Below are 22,522 nucleotides of genomic sequence, written 5' to 3' on the forward strand. Positions count from 1 at the left end.
GATAGACAGAAGCACTGACTGTTACCCTGCAGTGCAATATTAAACGCACCCCAGAGGGCAACTGATATATAGCACCTCAAACATGGTTAAATATGCAATGTCTATTAACTGTATTTTCAAAAATGCCATGTTTATGAGACCATAACTATAAAATGCTGCTGTAAATAAGTCTGGTTTTTGGTATGGTGATAGAAAGGAGCACTGACTGTGACCCTGCAATGCAATATTAAACGCACCCCAGAGGGCAACTGGGCAAACCTCAAATTCGGTTAAATATGCAGTTTCCACTAACTGTATTGTCAAAAATGCCAAGTTTCTAGGACCATAACTTTAAAATGCTGCTGTAAATAAGTCTGGTTTTTGGTATGGTGATAAACAGGGGCACTGACTGTTACCCTGCAGTGCAATATTAAACGCACCCCAGAGGGCAACTGAAATATAGCACCTCCAATTGTGTTAAAATAGGCAATGTCTTTAACTGTAATGTCAAAACTGGCAAGTTTATTGGACCATAACTTAAAAAATGCTGCTGTAAATATGTCTGCTGTTTAGCATGATGATAGACAGAAGCACTGACTGTTACCCTGCAGTGCAATATTAAACGCACCCCAGAGGGCAACTGATATATAGCACCTCAAACATGGTTAAATATGCAATGTCTATTAACTGTATTTTCAAAAATGCCATGTTTATGAGACCATAACTATAAAATGCTGCTGTAAATAAGTCTGGTTTTTGGTATGGTGATAGAAAGGAGCACTGACTGTGACCCTGCAATGCAATATTAAACGCACCCCAGAGGGCAACTGGGCAAACCTCAAATTCGGTTAAAATGCAGTGTTTGTAACTGTATTGTCAAAAATGCCAAGTTTATGAGACCATAACTTTAAAATGCTGCTGTAAATAAGTCTGATTTTTGGTATGGTGATAGACAGGATCACTGACTGTGACCCTGCAATGCAATAATAAACGCACCCCAGAGGGCAACTGAGATATAGCACCTCAAATATGGTTAAATATGCAATGTCTACTAACTGTATTGTCAAAAATGGCAAGTTTATGGGACCATAACTTTAAAATGCTGCTGTAAATAAGTCTGGTTTTTGGTATGGTGATAGACTTGAGCACTGACTTTGACCCTGTAGTTCAATAATAAACGCACCCTAGGGGGCAACTGAGATATAGCAGGTTAAAAATGCAATATCTGTAACTGTATTGTCAAAAATGCAATGTTTATGGGACCATAACTTTAAAATGCTGCTGTAAATACGTCTGATTTTTGGTATAGTGATAGACAGGAGCACTGACTGTGACCCTGCAGTGCAATATTAAACGCACCCCAGAGGGCAACTGAGATATAGCACCTCAAATTCGGTTAAAATGCAGTGTTTGTAACTGTATTGTCAAAAATGCCAAGTTTATGGGACCATAACTTTAAAATGCTGCTGAAAATAAGTCTGATTTTTTGCGTAGTGATAGACAAGGGCACTGAGTGTGACCCTGCATTGAAATATTAAACGCACCCCAGAGGGCAACAGAGATATAGCACCTCAAATATGGTTAAATATGCAATGTCTACTAACTGTATTGTCAAAAATGGCAAGTTTCTGGGACCATAACTTTAAAATGCTGATGTAAATAAGTCTGGTTTTTGGTATGGTGATAGACAGGAGCATTGACTGTGACCCTGCAGTGCAATAATAAACGCACCCCAGAGGGCAACTGAGATATAGCAGGTTAAATATGCAATATCTGTAACTGTATTGTCAAAAATGCAATGTTTCTGGGACCATAACTTTAAAATGCTGCTGTAAATAAGTCTGATTTTGGTATGGTGATAGACAGGAGCACTGACTGTGAACCTGCTGTGCAATATTAAACGCACCCCAGAGGGCAACTGAGATATAGCACCTCAAACATGGTTAAATATGCAATGTCTATTAAGTGTTTTGTCAAAAATGCCATGTTTATGGGACCATAACTATAAATTGCTGCTGGAAATAAGTCTGGTTTTTGGTATGGTGATAGACAGGAGCACTGACTGTGACTCTGCAGTGCAAAATTAAACACACCCCAGAGGGCAACTGAGATATAGCAGGTTAAATATGCAATATCTGTAACTGTATTGTCAAAAATGCCATGTTTATGGGACCATAAGTTTAAAATGCTGCTGTAAATAAGTCTGATTTTTGGTATGGTGATAGACAGGAGCACTGACTGTGACCCTGCAATGCAATATTAAACGCACCCCAGAGGGCAACTGAGATATAGCACCTCAAACATGGTTAAATATGCAATGTCTATTAACTGTATTGTCAAAAATGCCATGTTTTTGGGACCATAACTATAAAATGCTGCTGTAAATAAGTCTGGTTTTTGGTATGGTGATAGACAGGAGCACTGACTGTGACCCTGCAGTGCAATAATAAAAGCACCCCAGAGGGCAACTGAGATATAGCAGGTTAAATATGCAATATCTGTAACTGTATTGTCAAAAATGCCATGTTTATGGGACCATAAGTTTAAAATGCTGCTGTAAATTAGTCTGATTTTTGGTATGGTGATAGACAGGAGCACTGACTGTGACCCTGCAGTGCAATATTAAACGCACCCCAGAGGGAAACTGAGATATAGCACCTCAAACATGGTTAAATATGCAATGTCTATTAACTGTATTGTCAAAAATGCAGTGTTTATGGGACCATAACTTTAAAATGCTGCTGTAAATAAGTCTGATTCTTGGTATGGTGATAGACAGGAGCACTGACTGTGACCCTGCAGTACAATAATAAACGCACCCCAGAGGGCAACTGAGATATAGCAGGTTAAATATGCAATATCTGTAACTGTATTGTCAAAAAGGCCAAGTTTATGGGACCATAACTTTAAAATTCTGCTGAAAATAAGTCTGATTTTTTCCATGGTGATAGACAAGGGCACTGAGTGTGACCCTGCATTGAAATATTAAACGCACCCCAGAGGGCAACAGAGATATAGCACCTCAAATATGGTTAAACATGCAATGTCTATTAACTGTATTGTCAAAAATGCCATGTTTATGGGACCATAACTATAAAATGCTGCTGTAAATAAGTCTGTTTTTTGGTATGGTGATAGACAGGAGCATTGACTGTGACTCTGCAGTGCAAAATTAAACGCACCCCAGAGGGGAACTGAGATATAGCAGGTTAAATATGCAATATCTGTAACTGTATTGTCAACAATGCCATGTTTATGGGACCATAAGTTTAAAATGCTGCTGTTAATAAGTCTGATTTTTGGTATGGTGATAGACAGTAGCACTGACTGTGACCCTGCAGTGCAATATTAAACGCACCCCAGAGGGCAACTGAGATATAGCACCTCAAACATGGTTAAATATTTAATGTCTATTAACTGTATTGTCAAAAATGCCATGTTTATGGGACCATAACTTTAAAATTCTGCTGAAAATAAGTCTGATTTTTTCCATGGTGATAGACAAGGGCACTGAGTGTGACCCTGCATTGAAATATTAAACGCACCCCAGAGGGCAACAGAGATATAGCACCTCAAATATGGTTAAATATGCAATGTCTACTAACTGTATTGTCAAAAATGGCAAGTTTCTGGGACCATAACTTTAAAATGCTGCTGTAAATAAGTCTGGTTTTGGTATGGTGATAGACAGGAGCACTGACTGTGACCCTGCAGTGCAATAATAAACGCACCCCAGAGGGCAAATGAGATATAGCAGGTTAAATATGCAATATCTGTAACTTTATTGTCAAAAATGCCAAGTTTATGGGACCATAAGTTTAAAATGCTGCAGAAAATAAGTCTGATTTTTTCCATGGTGATAGACAAGGGCACTGAGTGTGACCCTGCATTGAAATATTAAACGCACCCCAGAGGGCAACAGAGATATAGCACATCAAACATGGTTAAACATGCAATGTCTATTAACTGTATTGTCAAACATGCCATGTTTATGGGACCATAACTATAAAATGCTGCTGTAAATAAGTCTGTTTTTAGGTATGGTGATAGACAGGAGCATTGACTGTGACTCTGCAGTGCAAAATTAAACGCACCCCAGAGGGCAACTGAGATATAGCACCTCAAACATGGTTAAATATTTAATGTCTATTAACTGTATTGTCAAAAATGCCATGTTTATGGGACCATAACTTTAAAATTCTGCTGAAAATAAGTCTGATTTTTTCCATGGTGATAGACAAGAGCACTGAGTGTGACCCTGCATTGAAATATTAAACGCACCCCAGAGGGCAACAGAGATATAGCACCTCAAATATGGTTAAATATGCAATGTCTACTAACTGTATTGTCAAAAATGGCAAGTTTCTGGGACCATAACTTTAAAATGCTGCTGTAAATAAGTCTGGTTTTTGGTATGGTGATAGACAGGAGCACTGACTGTGACCCTGCAGTGCAATAATAAACGCATCCCAGAGGGCAAATGAGATATAGCAGGTTAAATATGCAATATCTGTAACTTTATTGTCAAAAATGCCAAGTTTATGGGACCATAAGTTTAAAATGCTGCTGAAAATAAGTCTGATTTTTTCCATGGTGATAGACAAGAGCACTGAGTGTGACCCTGCATTGAAATATTAAACGCACCCCAGAGGGCAACAGAGATATAGCACCTCAAATATGGTTAAATATGCAATGTCTACTAACTGTATTGTCAAAAATGGCAAGTTTCTGGGACCATAACTTTAAAATGCTGCTGTAAATAAGTCTGGTTTTTGGTATGGTGATAGACAGGAGCACTGACTGTGACCCTGCAGTGCAATAATAAACGCACCCCAGAGGGCAAATGAGATATAGCAGGTTAAATATGCAATATCTGTAACTTTATTGTCAAAAATGCCAAGTTTATGGGACCATAACTTTAAAATTCTGCTGAAAATAAGTCTGATTTTTTCCATGGTGATAGACAAGGGCACTGAGTGTGACCCTGCATTGAAATATTAAACGCACCCCAGAGGGCAACAGAGATATAGCACCTCAAATATGGTTAAACATGCAATGTCTATTAACTGTATTGTCAAAAATGCCATGTTTATGGGACCATAACTATAAAATGCTGCTGTAAATAAGTCTGTTTTTTGGTATGGTGATAGACAGGAGCATTGACTGTGACTCTGCAGTGCAAAATTAAACGCACCCCAGAGGGGAACTGAGATATAGCAGGTTAAATATGCAATATCTGTAACTGTATTGTCAACAATGCCATGTTTATGGGACCATAAGTTTAAAATGCTGCTGTTAATAAGTCTGATTTTTGGTATGGTGATAGACAGTAGCACTGACTGTGACCCTGCAGTGCAATATTAAACGCACCCCAGAGGGCAACTGAGATATAGCACCTCAAATATGGTTAAATATGCAATGTCTACTAACTGTATTGTCAAAAATGCCATGTTTATGAGACCATAACTTTAAAATTCTGCTGTAAATAAGTCTGGTTTTTGGTATGGTGATAGACAGGAGCACTGACTGTGACCCTGCAGTGCAATAATAAACGCACCCCAGAGGGCAAATGAGATATAGCAGGTTAAATATGCAATATCTGTAACTTTATTGTCAAAAATGCCAAGTTTATGGGACCATAACTTTAAAATTCTGCTGAAAATAAGTCTGATTTTTTCCATGGTGATAGACAAGGGCACTGAGTGTGACCCTGCATTGAAATATTAAACGCACCCCAGAGGGCAACAGAGATATAGCACCTCAAATATGGTTAAACATGCAATGTCTATTAACTGTATTGTCAAAAATGCCATGTTTATGGGACCATAACTATAAAATGCTGCTGTAAATAAGTCTGTTTTTTGGTATGGTGATAGACAGGAGCATTGACTGTGACTCTGCAGTGCAAAATTAAACGCACCCCAGAGGGGAACTGAGATATAGCAGGTTAAATATGCAATATCTGTAACTGTATTGTCAACAATGCCATGTTTATGGGACCATAAGTTTAAAATGCTGCTGTTAATAAGTCTGATTTTTGGTATGGTGATAGACAGTAGCACTGACTGTGACCCTGCAGTGCAATATTAAACGCACCCCAGAGGGCAACTGAGATATAGCACCTCAAACATGGTTAAATATTTAATGTCTATTAACTGTATTGTCAAAAATGCCATGTTTATGGGACCATAACTTTAAAATTCTGCTGAAAATAAGTCTGATTTTTTCCATGGTGATAGACAAGGGCACTGAGTGTGACCCTGCATTGAAATATTAAACGCACCCCAGAGGGCAACAGAGATATAGCACCTCAAATATGGTTAAATATGCAATGTCTACTAACTGTATTGTCAAAAATGGCAAGTTTCTGGGACCATAACTTTAAAATGCTGCTGTAAATAAGTCTGGTTTTTGGTATGGTGATAGACAGGAGCACTGACTGTGACCCTGCAGTGCAATAATAAACGCATCCCAGAGGGCAAATGAGATATAGCAGGTTAAATATGCAATATCTGTAACTTTATTGTCAAAAATGCCAAGTTTATGGGACCATAAGTTTAAAAAGCTGCTGAAAATAAGTCTGATTTTTTCCATGGTGATAGACAAGAGCACTGAGTGTGACCCTGCATTGAAATATTAAACGCACCCCAGAGGGCAACAGAGATATAGCACCTCAAATATGGTTAAATATGCAATGTCTACTAACTGTATTGTCAAAAATGGCAAGTTTCTGGGACCATAACTTTAAAATGCTGCTGTAAATAAGTTTGGTTTTTGGTATGGTGATAGACAGGAGCACTGACTGTGACCCTGCAGTGCAATAATAAACGCACCCCAGAGGGCAAATGAGATATAGCAGGTTAAATATGCAATATCTGTAACTTTATTGTCAAAAATGCCAAGTTTATGGGACCATAACTTTAAAATTCTGCTGAAAATAAGTCTGATTTTTTCCATGGTGATAGACAAGGGCACTGAGTGTGACCCTGCATTGAAATATTAAACGCACCCCAGAGGGCAACAGAGATATAGCACCTCAAATATGGTTAAACATGCAATGTCTATTAACTGTATTGTCAAAAATGCCATGTTTATGGGACCATAACTATAAAATGCTGCTGTAAATAAGTCTGTTTTTTGGTATGGTGATAGACAGGAGCATTGACTGTGACTCTGCAGTGCAAAATTAAACGCACCCCAGAGGGGAACTGAGATATAGCAGGTTAAATATGCAATATCTGTAACTGTATTGTCAACAATGCCATGTTTATGGGACCATAAGTTTAAAATGCTGCTGTTAATAAGTCTGGTTTTTGGTATGGTGATAGACAGGAGCACTGACTGTGACCCTGCAGTGCAATAATAAACGCATCCCAGAGGGCAAATGAGATATAGCAGGTTAAATATGCAATATCTGTAACTTTATTGTCAAAAATGCCAAGTTTATGGGACCATAAGTTTAAAAAGCTGCTGAAAATAAGTCTGATTTTTTCCATGGTGATAGACAAGAGCACTGAGTGTGACCCTGCATTGAAATATTAAACGCACCCCAGAGGGCAACAGAGATATAGCACCTCAAATATGGTTAAATATGCAATGTCTACTAACTGTATTGTCAAAAATGGCAAGTTTCTGGGACCATAACTTTAAAATGCTGCTGTAAATAAGTTTGGTTTTTGGTATGGTGATAGACAGGAGCACTGACTGTGACCCTGCAGTGCAATAATAAACGCACCCCAGAGGGCAAATGAGATATAGCAGGTTAAATATGCAATATCTGTAACTTTATTGTCAAAAATGCCAAGTTTATGGGACCATAACTTTAAAATTCTGCTGAAAATAAGTCTGATTTTTTCCATGGTGATAGACAAGGGCACTGAGTGTGACCCTGCATTGAAATATTAAACGCACCCCAGAGGGCAACAGAGATATAGCACCTCAAATATGGTTAAACATGCAATGTCTATTAACTGTATTGTCAAAAATGCCATGTTTATGGGACCATAACTATAAAATGCTGCTGTAAATAAGTCTGTTTTTTGGTATGGTGATAGACAGGAGCATTGACTGTGACTCTGCAGTGCAAAATTAAACGCACCCCAGAGGGGAACTGAGATATAGCAGGTTAAATATGCAATATCTGTAACTGTATTGTCAACAATGCCATGTTTATGGGACCATAAGTTTAAAATGCTGCTGTTAATAAGTCTGATTTTTGGTATGGTGATAGACAGTAGCACTGACTGTGACCCTGCAGTGCAATATTAAACGCACCCCAGAGGGCAACTGAGATATAGCACCTCAAACATGGTTAAATATTTAATGTCTATTAACTGTATTGTCAAAAATGCCACGTTTATGGGACCATAACTTTAAAATTCTGCTGAAAATAAGTCTGATTTTTTCCATGGTGATAGACAAGGGCACTGAGTGTGACCCTGCATTGAAATATTAAACGCACCCCAGAGGGCAACAGAGATATAGCACCTCAAATATGGTTAAATATGCAATGTCTACTAACTGTATTGTCAAAAATGGCAAGTTTCTGGGACCATAACTTTAAAATGCTGCTGTAAATAAGTCTGGTTTTGGTATGGTGATAGACAGGAGCACTGACTGTGACCCTGCAGTACAATAATAAACGCACCCCAGAGGGCAAATGAGATATAGCAGGTTAAATATGCAATATCTGTAACTTTATTGTCAAAAATGCCAAGTTTATGGGACCATAAGTTTAAAATGCTGCTGAAAATAAGTCTGATTTTTTCCATGGTGATAGACAAGGGCACTGAGTGTGACCCTGCATTGAAATATTAAACGCACCCCAGAGGGCAACAGAGATATAGCACATCAAACATGGTTAAACATGCAATGTCTATTAACTGTATTGTCAAACATGCCATGTTTATGGGACCATAACTATAAAATGCTGCTGTAAATAAGTCTGTTTTTTGGTATGGTGATAGACAGGAGCATTGACTGTGACTCTGCAGTGCAAAATTAAACGCACCCCAGAGGGCAACTGAGATATAGCACCTCAAACATGGTTAAATATTTAATGTCTATTAACTGTATTGTCAAAAATGCCATGTTTATGGGACCATAACTTTAAAATTCTGCTGAAAATAAGTCTGATTTTTTCCATGGTGATAGACAAGAGCACTGAGTGTGACCCTGCATTGAAATATTAAACGCACCCCAGAGGGCAACAGAGATATAGCACCTCAAACATGGTTAAATATGCAATGTCTACTAACTGTATTGTCAAAAATGGCAAGTTTCTGGGACCATAACTTTAAAATGCTGCTGTAAATAAGTCTGATTTTTGGTATGGTGATGGACAGAATCACTGACTGTGACCCTGCAGTGCAATAATAAACGCACCCCAGAGGACAACTGAGATATAGCATGTTAAATATGCAATATCTGTAACTGTATTGTCAAAAATGCCAAGTTTATGGGACCATAACTTTAAAATGCTGGTGAAAATAAGTCTGATTTTTGCATGGTGATAGACAAGGGCACTGAGTGTGACCCTGCATTGAAATATAAAACGCACCCCAGAGGGCAACAGAGATACAGCACCTCAAATATGGTTAAATATGCAATGTCTACTAACTGTATTGTCAAAAATGGCAAGTTTCCGGGACCATAACTTTAAAATGCTGCTGTAAATAAGCCTTGGAATGGTGATAGACAGGGGCACTGACTGTGACCCTGCATTAAAATATTAAACGCACCCCAGAGGGCAACAGAGATATAGCACCTCAAATATGGTTAAATATGCAATGTCTACTAACTGTATTGTCAAAAATGGCAAGTTTCTGGGACCATAACTTTAAAATGCTGCAGTAAATAAGTCTGGTTTTTGGTATGGTGATAGACAGGAGCACTGACTGTGACCCTGCAGTGCAAAATTAAACGCATCCCAGAGGGCAACTGAGATATAACAGGTAAACTATGCAATGTCTGTAACTTTATTGTCAAAAAGGCCAAGTTTATGGGACCATAACTTTAAAATGCTGCTGTGTAGTGAAATATTAAACGCACTCCAGAGGGTAACTGAGATATATGGATGGTGATAGACAGGAGCACTTAATGTGACCCTGCAGTGAAAGTTTAAACGCACCACAGAGGACAACTGAGATATAGAACTTCACATTTGGTTAGAAATGCAGTGTCTGTAAGTGTATTGTCAAAAATGCCAAGTTTATGGGATCATAAGTTTAGAATGCTTCTGTAAATAAGTCTGCTTTTTTCATGAGGATAGACAAGAGCACTGAGTGTGACCCTGCAGTGAAAGTTTAAACGCACCCCAAAAAGCAGCTCAGATATAGTGCCTACAACTGAGCTGACAATGCAATAGGTCTTTAAAATGATTTGAGAGTGTTATGTAATAAGGAATAATTTGTATAATAAATGGACATTGAGTTTGTTGTTGTGTCATTATATCTTGTAAAGTGTAAACAGCTACAATAAGAATCAGAACCAGAATCAAAATTAGCTTTATTTGCGAATTGTGCACACATGCACAAGAAATTAATTTTAGTTTGGTACTTACAGACATACAGTATACATAAACAGCAAATAGCGACATTTAATGTAAAATTGAAAATTAAAACAAATAATATAGATAAGAAGCAAGTGAGAGAGATATTTACAAATATCTACAAGTACTGTATATAAAAATGCATATAATGTACATTGCACAAATGTATTTACACAGTTAAGCCTGTTAAACCCTAGTGTGGGATATTGCAATATGCAATGCACTTTAAAACAACAAGGTCGGAGCAAATATGCTACTGTAACTGCTTAAGGTGAAGATGTCTTGTGGGACGAATTTTCTGGCACAGTAAATTTGAGAATGGTGAGAGGGAGTGAGGGGGCTCTTCAAGAAATCTGCTCTCATCTTCACAGTTTGAAGCAGCCAGCCTCTCTTCTGTATGTAGATTCATCATTTCTAGAGTCATCTGCAAACTTCAAACAAACACAAACACACACACACACACACACACTCGCAAGCACACACGCACCCGCGCGCGCGCGCACACACACACACACACACACACACACACACACACACACATGCAAGCAGGCACGCACCCACACAAACATCAAAAAGACATATAAATCGGGATCATTCATTAATGCAATCCAAAGATGACACGTTTAACAATTTAATTTTACATTAACATATTTCGTGTATCTTTACATTCTGACACTCAGTTTACTTTCATAACTCTGTTATTCTGTTTATTTTCAAATGCACAGTAACAAAATAAACAATCACTCAAAACAGCACGAATAAGAGATAATGCGCTACGGTCCCTAAGCTGTGCGAGAAAAAGAAACTGCTAACGTGGAAGTGTCGCGTCTTTTAAGGTGGAACGAAAAGCGTCAATAAGAAGCTGCGAATAAGAAGCTAGATTCAGCCTCGTATTAGCCCTCGCCTGTCTCGTCCCTCTCCATGGCTCTTTTTGCGCGTTCCCCCGCCCATCAATCAATCATCCGTGGCGCTTCTTTATCACCTTGCTTTTTTATTTTATTTTTTTACTCAGTAACGGATATGATTTAAAATGTAGCGAAGTAGCCTACAATACTTTAAACAAAACATACCTAAGTAAAAGTAAAAGTACAGATTTTAAACCTACTCAAAAAAGTAAAAGTACACAAAAAACCCTCAATTACAGCAACGTGAGTAAATGTAATTTGTTACTTTCAGCTCTTCCTCACCTCTGCATGAATGCATAAAAAAATTTTCTTGTTCGTTTATCTGCTTCTGTTCTCATAAAACGAAATATGTTCATGTTTATATGTCCAAATAGTCCCGTTTTAAAACATATGAGGTTAAACAGATAAGTGATGGGAAACGTTGGTTTGTAGGTATATAGCTGATTAACGCGTCGCCTCCGTACACTTCTCACCACCCGACTGTGTGGCGCTTGCAGTGGACCAAACCACTGTAAGGCAAGGGAGGGGGGAATCAAAATGTTTACAACGTTTTTTGTTGTTGCTCCGTTTGCATTTGTATTGTTTTACTTCTTACACAACTATTTTAAGTATTATAAATCATTAAATTATTTTTAATACAACCACCCGACTGTGTGGCGCTGGCAGTGGACCAAACCACTGTGAGGCAAGGGAGGGGGGAATCAAAATGTTTACAACGTTTTTTGTTGTTGCTCCGTTTGCATTTGTATTGTTTTACTTCTTACACAACTATTTTAACTATTATAAATCATAAAATTATTTTTAATACACATATTTTAATGATATTTTAGGGGGGACAACCCTCAGATAGGGGGGGTCCTGTCCCCCCCGACCCCCCGGGATTTCCGCGTATGCCCCGCGCATATAATTGGTCCGCGCAGCGCGGATCAATCGAGTTGCGCAGTTTCGTTCTTCTTTTTAGGAGATCGGCTTCCCATAGTGGAAAATTGGTTACTGATGGAAGACGTTTTGTAAGTGAAAAAGTTACCAAAGTCATCAGCAGTGGGTGGAGAGGGAGGGGGTAAAGCAGAGAGTTGAAAGTTTTGAATAACTGCATAATGTTGGAAGCATTACTAAGATTTGCTGTGCAGTATGATGTCTTAGCAGTGTTGAAGCTAGCTGAAACAGAGAACAGAAGTGACTGGTAGTAACAGAGGTTGGCGGGGTTGTTTGTTTTGTGCCATTTCTTTACAGCAGCCCTGAGCATAGTATGTTGGTCATGGAGAATGTCAGACAGCCAGGGGCAAGAGGGAGTAGCACGAGCTGGTCTGGAGGACAGTGGACGAAGATAATTTTTAAATTATGTTGGTGTAGAGCAGGGCTATTTAAATCTTACCCTGGAGGGCCGGAGCACTGCATAGTTTAGCTACAACCCTAATCAAACTTAACCACCTGTGATTGTCTAGTGATCATGAAGACCTTGATTAGTTTGCTCAGGTGTGTTTAATCAGGGTTGGACCTAAACTTTGCAGTGCTCCGGCCCTCCAGGGTAAGATTTGAATAGCCCTGGGCAGGGTTTCCCAAAAGTATTGTAAAAGTAGATCGTAAAAACGATTGTACGAATCATCTTAGAATTTCGGGCCGTTCCCCAAAAGCTTCGTAGCTTAAGTAGCACTTGAAAATCATCGTAGATCTACGAGTGCTCTGGAGTAATCGTTCATTCATAAGTGCATCGTAAGACAGCAGTGTTACAAGGTCACCTGCAGGACAACCAGCAAATTGCACTCCTGCAATAACGATAATGTAATGTTTTAAATGTAGGCTATATTTATATATTTAGACCAATTTAGAGTAGACGTCACAGTTACGTCACTGCAAGCTGCGCGCGCAATGCGGTTGCAGAAAAACAGTGGAAATGAATTAGGCTATGTTTACACGTGGGCTGTTATTTTCATAAACGGACATTTCAACCTCTCCGGTTTCAAAAATAATATCGTGCACACATGTCAGTTTTCAGAAAAGTGTTTATTTACACGTACCCGTGCATATATGCCGTCAAGAGAAGCTCAAGCCCACGTAAGCCAATCACCAGCAGCGCTGGTGGTGACGCGAACTGGTTCTTCATGTTGAAGGGAGGAGTTGTTGCAGTAGGTGAGCGATGACGTCAAAGTACCGCGAGAGCGAGTTGAGGAATCATACGTAGAGGTCTAATTTCGAGTCGCTCTCGCGGTACTTTGACATCATCCGTTTGTTGGTTCTTGCAGCGCCGCATGAAGTCAAACACGCGCAAGATTGTTGACCTCCGAGCACTCGTCTCTGCTCCTCGACATAATGGAGCAGCTGTATTTACAAATACAAACACACGAAACGAGTTTGCACGAACAGAAATGTGATCTTGGAAGCGTTCAGAGTAGCAGTCACATGTAAACATAGGTCATACTTTTGACGTAAGTGCGAGCTCTGGCGCATACTCTGTGACGTTGCCTACTTAAACATCCGTTTGTCTCAGTTTGCATGCAACCGTGCAACCGAAGATTTTCAAGATCTCCACTCTGGCCGGAGTTTTTAGAAACAATCGGTTTCAGAGGCGAGTTCTCCGTTTGGGTGTAAACGAGGGGCACAAACGAAGGTAAATCTCTCAGTTTTTAAAAATAACATGCATATCAGTAGCCAAGCCATTTAAACTTTTTATCTATCTAAAAAATAAACGTTACGTGATTAAAACGCTATAAGAAACATTGCACTAAAGGGAAACATAGGGGAATCAGACTTCGACAGAACACCGGATCCATAAAAATCACGGTTTAATGCTAAAACACTTCACAACCCTTCTTCTTCTTCTGCTGCAACTTTATGGCGGTTGGCAAACCAGCTTATGGTGCACTACCGCCACCTACTAAACTGGAGTGTGGAGCACCGATATACAAGGAAATGCTTAAGTAAAAAAAAATAAAATAAATAAAAATTTACACAACAACACTAAATTATCCCATATAACCCTATTTCTTTAATAAACTTAATAATGACTCTATATCTCTTCCGTTGCTCTAAACTACATTCCAAAAAGCTTTGTAAATTACAAGTTATTATGTCCAATTTTTCCATTTCCTGAAACATTGATATTCTTTCATTTTCATACTGTTGACAAATAAATAATATATGCTTTATTGTCTCTGTTTGATCACAATGTCTGCATTTACCAGTTGCGTGCTTTCCTATTTTGAAAAGAGAATTATTTAGTCCAGAATGTCCTATTCGAAGACGTGCAATAATAATATCTTCTTTTCTGTTTTTAAATACACCTCTTCCATTTCCTACAAGTTGTTGAATACTATAAAGATGTCTGCCCTTGATATCAGTATTACATGCATCATGCCATTTATTACGAGTATCTTCTTTCACTTGAGCCTGGATCTCTTTTTTACTAAGAGCCACTTGTATATCAACTTCCTCATGATTTAGAGCTTGCTTAGCTAGTTTATCAGCCACTTCATTAGCCTCCACTCCCACGTGAGCAGGGACCCATAACATGATAAGACTTGAATTACTATTTCTCAGTAAGCTTGCAAGAATATCATAAATAATATCTTGCCTAGTTGATTTTAGACCACTTGCAAGGCTTGATAGTGCTGCATATGAATCAGAACAAATGATTGCTAACCTAGGTTTTACATCCTCCACCCAATGAAGTGCTACCAGAATGGCAATTAGTTCTGCTGTATACACAGATACATGATCCGTTATTCTTTTGCTAATATTACATTGAAATGTAGGGATATGCACTGCAGAGGCAGTTCTTCCAGTGGCTGGATCTTTAGAACCATCTGTATATATATGCAACCACGATGTATAGCTTTGATCTAAATACTGCTGTGCAATCCTGTTCTTAGGAGTATCTTTGTCCTTGTCAATTTGCTTTAGAATCTGAAAATCAACTATTGGCATTGGAAATATCCATGGTGGAATATTGGATAATGTCACTGTTGGGCTAACTTCATATCCATCAATACCACCTTCCATTGCTTCCCCATTAGCAGTCCATCCAAAGCTTTTAATATTCTTATTCCCATGTTCCCAGCATTCTTTCATTACTCCTTTTACTGGATGATTTTCTTTATGCCCTTTTATATTAATCCAGTAATTCATTCTGAGCTTATACCTTCTCAAGGAAAGAGGAGCTTCTCCAAGTTCTACCTGCAAGGCTGCAATGGGAGACGATTTGAAGGCACCACAACAAATTCTTAGAGCTTGACTCTGTATTGTTTCAATCTTTTTAAGTAGTGTTTCAGATGTAAATCCATAGATAATACTTCCATAATCCAGACTTGACCTAATTAATGTACAGTATATTCGTTTCAAAGACATTCTGCAAGCTCCCCATTCAACTCCTGATAAACATCGTAATATATTAACTCCTATTTTACATTTCTCTATTAACTTTTTTGCATGAGTTGCAAAAGTCAGTCTTTGATCCATCCATACTCCAAGGTATTTAATTACTGAAACTTGCTCCAGGTCTTGTTTATATAATTTCAACTTAACAACTGGTATTTGTTTCTTTTTTGTAAAGCAAATAACTTGTGTCTTAGGTACTGACAACCTGAAACCCCAATTATTTGCCCATGCTTCAACAGCTTCCACTGACTCTTGTAACTTTTTTGTCACAAAATTAATGTTACGTCCTCTTTTCCAAATTGCCCCATCATCTGCAAATAATGCCCGTCCTATATCACCTTTAATATTATTAAAAACATCATTTATCATTATATTAAATAACACTGGACTACATACACTTCCTTGAGGTGTCCCATTATCTATCTTATACGTCTTAGAATACTCTACTCCTACCCTGACTTGAATTGTTCTTTCAAAGAGAAAGTCCATAATCCAGTTATACATCTTCCCTCCAATTCCCATGCATTTAAGTTTTATTAGTAGCCCCTCCTTCCAAAGCATATCATATGCCTTCTCAATGTCAAAAAGAACCCCAACCAGAACTTCTTTATTTACTTGAGCTTTCCTTATATCAGCTTCCAGGCTTAACACAGCGTCCATTGTATTCCGCCCTGCCCGAAATCCACTTTGATATGGTGACATAAGCCCATTATTTTCCAAAACATAGTTTAGCCTGTAAATAATCATTTTTTCCATCAGTTTACACATATTGGAAGTCAAAGCAATTGGTCTATATCCAGTCGGGTTTGATTTATCTTTACCCGGTTTGCCTATTGGAATTATTATTCCATGTTTCCATGAGGATGGAAGCTTTCCCTCATTCCAAATCATATTAAACAGACGTAATATAACTTTCAAAGATCTATCAGTCAGATGCTCGATCATTATATAACACACATAATCTTTACCAGGAGATGTATTTTTAACTCCCCCTAGAGCCCGTTTTAATTCATATAAAGAAAAATCTACATCCAAAGTATCTCCAGAGGCATTCCTTTTTGTCATCACATCTGGGTGCTGATTCTTATTCTGATCTCTTAGTCTTTTAACTTCCTCTGATACATTATCATCACTATGAACTCTTACAAATACTTTAGCCAACATTTCAGCTTTTTCAATATCATTCACTGCTATTATTCCTTCATCATTTTTTAAGACTGGAATAGCTTGGTTTTTATATATTCCACCCATTTTTCTTATTGTCCCCCACACTTCACTTATATCAACATCTTCTCCTATTGTACTACACCAGTCTCTCCAGTATTTCTTTTTCGCAGCCCGAATTGTCCTTCTGACTTCAGCTTGTGCTTTCTTATATTTGATGAAATCATCAAATATGTATGTTCTTTTAATCTTTCTAAATGCTTTATTTCTGTCCTTTACAGCTATATTGCATTTTTCTGTCCACCAGGGAACTGATTTTCTCTTTCTACTTTGTTCCTTTCTTCCTATAACATTATCAGCTATATCATACAAAACTTTACAAATCCTTTCATTAAATTCTTCCACTTCTTCCATTGATTCTGGTTCTATTGCTGTAAGTCCTACCTCACTTAAAAATAAATATGCTTCCCAATTAGCCTTTTTAAATCTCCATCCTGGAGCAGTCTTCAAATTTTGTTCTGCCACACTCATCCCTACCTTAATAATTATAATATAGTGATCACTTCCCATACTATTATCTTCACACACATCCCACTCACACATCCTTGCTAGCTCTTCTGACACCAATGTTAAATCTATTGCTGATCCAATTCCCCTTACCAAATCAATTCTTGTGTTTCTACCATCGTTTAGGCAAACCAGTGCATGACAACTTCCCCATTATGATCATCATTAATACTTCCCCATAATGTATTATGTGCATTAAAATCTCCACACCAAATAATTTTATATCCTAATCTTGCCCCAATAACCTCTTCCAAATCCTTATTTAATCTTTCGCACGGATTGTAAAAATTAATGACTCTAATACTCTGTTTTTCTGCAAATATATCAATAACTACCAATTCATAATCTTCAAACTCATTAATAACTCTGTATTGTACCTTATTTTGAATAAAAGTGGCCACTCCACCCCCATTTCCTGCTCTTCTATCTTTCCTTACTACACTATACCCTTGTAAAACAAAATTTAAATGAGATTTTAACCAAGTTTCTTGAATGCATATTATATGCGGTTTCTTATTCAATTGATCTATGTATTGTTTAAATTCGAGCCCATTTGCAATAAGACTTCTAGCATTCCATTGCAAAACTGTTAAAACCATTGACTTACGTACTTCTACCTGGAGTTTGAGTGATTGTTGGAATTTTCAGTTTATCATTTATTTTTTCCACAGTCACTCCATCTACATTTAAGTATTTCTCTGCTGCCCTTATAATGATCTTAATTCTTTCTGTTCTGCTTTCTGTTTGTGCTGAACAGTTTATCACTTCAGCCATAAATGAAACAAACTCCATTTTCCCAACTTCCAGTTTATCCTCATTTACCTTTCTCTGAACCAGTACGTTCTTATGCAATTCATGATTTTTGTTCACTCCCTGTGTCTGCTCAGATTGCTATACCTTCTGTATAGCCTCAGCATATGTCATACCCTCATGTATCCTAACATTTTGTACTTTTACTGCATGCTTGTGAGCACTACATCCCCCAAATCCAGCACTATGCTCACCACCACAATTGCAACACTTAGCCTTTGCTCCTTCATCACATTTACCATATTCATGGTTTCCCCCACATCTCGCACATCGTAGATTGCCTCTGCAAACCGCACTAACGTGCCCATACTTTTGACACTTGAAACATCTTAGAGGAGGTGGAACATATGGTCTTACCGGGTAACTTATGTAGCCTAATTTAACCCTGTCTGGCATTCTTTCCTGATCAAACTGTAGCATGACCGACATACTATCAGTTCTTTCTTTATTTTTAACATACTGAAGCCTCTTCACTCCAATAACTTTTCCTCCTTCAATGCAGCTTTTAATTGCATCAGTAGATACATCAGTTGGGATTCCAGTTATCACACCTTTTACCCAAGGTTTCCTATTGTACACAGTGCATGATACCTGATACCCAAGCATCGATTTTATACTGAGAGCCCTCTTCATTTGTTTCTCATCTTTGCACATGATAACCAAACTTCAAAATAACCTTGAAATCTTCAACAATATTCCTACCTACTTGTTCCTCCTTTCCGCTATCCGTATACGATCCTTGACTACCTATTTTCTTCCTTTTCCGATTAACTATTTTCCACCATTCGTTTCCTCCAGCGTTCCCGCTACAGGATTCATCCTCCATTTCCGGATCACTATCAGAACTAGCGTCATTTCCTGCCATCAGTGCTCCAGTCACAGCTCAGTGCTGCCAACCGCCACCCTCGAAGAGAATCGCCGCCTAATCTCCCTGCCACTTCACAACATAGATATCATATAGAAGACTAGATGCCCTATTGGCCGCTGGGGACTGAGAAATACAGCGGCCATCTTAAACCGGTCGTACTCCTAGTTTCGTTGCATGGCAGCAGATAAGATGCCAGAGCACTGTGGAGCATTTTCCTGTTCTAATCGGCAGACCATCGCAAATAGAGCCCGGAGGATTATTTTCACAAGTACTTTTTAACATTGCGGTACTATTGGTTGTATTTTGTGAATAGAATATTACCAGAAAATTGAGAAAGAGCCAGGATTATTGATTTTACTGTACTGAAATCGTAGCCAGCTAACGTTCGCTAGGGCTAGGCTATGTTTACTGCACCAGCCGCTGTTCACCCTGCAAGGAGAGGTGGGGTAAAGTAAAGTGATAATTACAAGAGTTTCTCTGTTGTGAGTATTGTGTAAGGCACTATATAAATGTGTATTATTATTATTCTTATTATTATAAGGTACTGTGAGCTGCGTGATCCGCCGAGCTTTAAAAAGCTAAGATGTCAACAGTCATGCAAGTTGTGCGGGAGGATCTAGAACAGATGATGTTTTCCTTCGTAGGGAGGACATTGAGGAGACTCGGTTTGGAATCGACAACAGTCTGACTCATTGTCATTGGTTGTGTCTGTGTTTATAAGGCTCCACCATGTTGCCAAACTCACCTCTCTTGAACTACAGAAAGGGAGCACGGGAAAGAAGCTCTGCAAAACAGTCCTCTTTCAGGGGTGGGTGTGTATGTGTGTGTTTGTGTGCGTGCGTGTGCGCGCGCGCGTGTGTGTGTGGAGGGGGGGTTACAAATCATTTTAAATTGTTTCTTCACCTTATTAAAAAGTCTTATTTTACTGCAACTATCTGTTTCTGCATCTTTGTCTTAGGCCAAATTTATTTTTGCATATAACACTAAAACCCTACTCTAAACCTAAATAATCATGACAAGCTATATATCATCGGAAAGCTCTCAGAATGTAGTTTTAATATTTCAAAAGCTTTTTGCATGAATAATAATGCGGTGACAGTAATTTATTAGTTTGTGAGTATACAAGAGTACAAGCGTATGTGGCAAAATCTAGTGGAAGTTGTTGGTAAAACCATTAAAATTGTGACACAAACATCATTTTTTTTTGTGATTTTAACTTGAAATTTTGATCACAACTACTTGAGACATATTGCTTCATGTTAACATTATTTATTGTGTGTAACATTAACTTTTATGTAATTTTATTTATAAATTAATATGTTACTGCATTATTTTATATATTAAAATAAAGGTAAACGGCTATAAAAATATTTATATTTAATATTTTTTACTTTCTAACTCATTTGTGAAAAACCCTAAATTGTCTTCTTTAAAACAAGACCAAGATTAGGTTTCTAGCCCAAAGAATCCCAGAGAAGTATTCATTGAAAGATGTACATCACATTGTCACCCTCCACTCAAACGGGATTTGCGGCACATAAGGGGTTAAAATACGCCGAACCATGTGTCCTGTATCATAGCTCCATGAATGACCTTTGCAGCAAAAAAAAACCGCGTGAAAATCTGTTCGGTATTCACTGAGATATGATTAATTAAATGCGCTGATAGCTCATTCCACCAGTCATACAGATTACACTGAGTGGAGCAGATGACCGATCTAAGATGGCGGCCCCATATCTCACCGCGCCAGTAGGCAGTAGCGGTCGATAGGGCGTCTACCTATATGATGTCTATGCTTCACAACCCTTCTTCTTCTTCTTCTTCCGTTTTAATGGCGGTTGGCAACTAACTTTAATAGTGCATTACCGCCACCATCTGGACTGGAGTGTGGTACTAGAGTCTAATCCTTTCAAAATATGAGATAAACAAATATGAAAAAAAAAAAACCAAAAAAAAAAAAAATAAATAAATAAATTAAATCTAAATTCTTTTAATTAATCCTGTATTCCTCAAAAAGTCAATTACATACTTAAAACAAATTCCACCTGTGCTTATTTGTAAAATGTCCTGTAAATTGAACCTCATATGTTCTACTTGCAATTGTGCTATTAATCTTTGTCTTTCTTCCTGATATTTAGTACAGTGTAAAATAACATGCTCTATTGTTTCTGAATTACCGCAAAATTGACAGTTGCCATCAGCATGCTTCTTCATTATTACCAGTGTATTGTTTAATCGTGTGTGACCATATCTCATTCTTGAAAATACATCCTCCTCCTCCTTACTTCTGTTCGTATTTCTGCCCTTTCCCACTTTGTTCTGTATACTATAGTACTGTCTTCCAGTCTGCCCACTGTCCCATAATGTTTGCCATTTTCCCTTCATTTTGTTTTTAACCATACTTTTAATTTCTGATTTACTGTAATTTACCTCAATATCTATGTTAGGCTTTCCAGCTGCTTGCTTAGCGTATTTATCTGCTGACTCATTTCCTACAACTCCTATATGAGACTTCACAACCCTACTGCGGAGCAGTCACTTTCTGCAACCAGTTTGGCTCCGCCCACAAAAAACGTCATCTCTGTTTGCAAACACGAAATTGGTCTATTGGGGTTTTCTATGTTTATTTGTTTAAATTTCTTTAATATAATAGGCTATATTTAAAATTCAAACGAGAAATAAAATTTAAATGACTAAACATAAATTAATAAAGAAGGAAAACGTATTTGGTACAATTTTGGTAAAAGTGGGTACTAGCAAATTGATAAATGGTTCCTACCAATTGCTGCTATAATTCATCTGGCTACAGTAAAAAAAAAAAAATGTTTTGAAGGGTATGGCATCTAGCATCTGATTAAAGAAACCAAATAAATATTTATGGTACAATGCAATAATCCCTCATAATAAATAAACATAGATAATAAAAAACAAATAATAATAATCTAAACTATAAGATAAAATGTAGAAGGCATTTTGCAGTGGGACGAGTCCTAACTAAATACGGAAAATAATATTTCATTATGAACAATTTTAAAACATTTAAAAGGTCATTGAACAATAATAAAAATATTATAAAAAATATTAGTGCACATCGGCTAAAGATCATTAGCCTAAACAAGCTTCTGCTACAAATTCGAGTCATTCTATTGGTGACATTTCAGCACAAACGGATAGCGACTCGTAAGTAGCACTTAAAACCCAGCTGCGAGCTATCGTTTCACGTGCATCTTTGGGAAACGCACGTAAATGAACAACGAAGGTTCGTTAAGTAGCTCGTAGAAAGCGCTCTTAAAGGTGCTCTAAGCG

Source organism: Paramisgurnus dabryanus, chromosome 4 (genome assembly GCF_030506205.2).
Source record: "Paramisgurnus dabryanus chromosome 4, PD_genome_1.1, whole genome shotgun sequence".
In the NCBI taxonomy this organism is placed as follows: Eukaryota; Metazoa; Chordata; class Actinopteri; order Cypriniformes; family Cobitidae; genus Paramisgurnus; species Paramisgurnus dabryanus.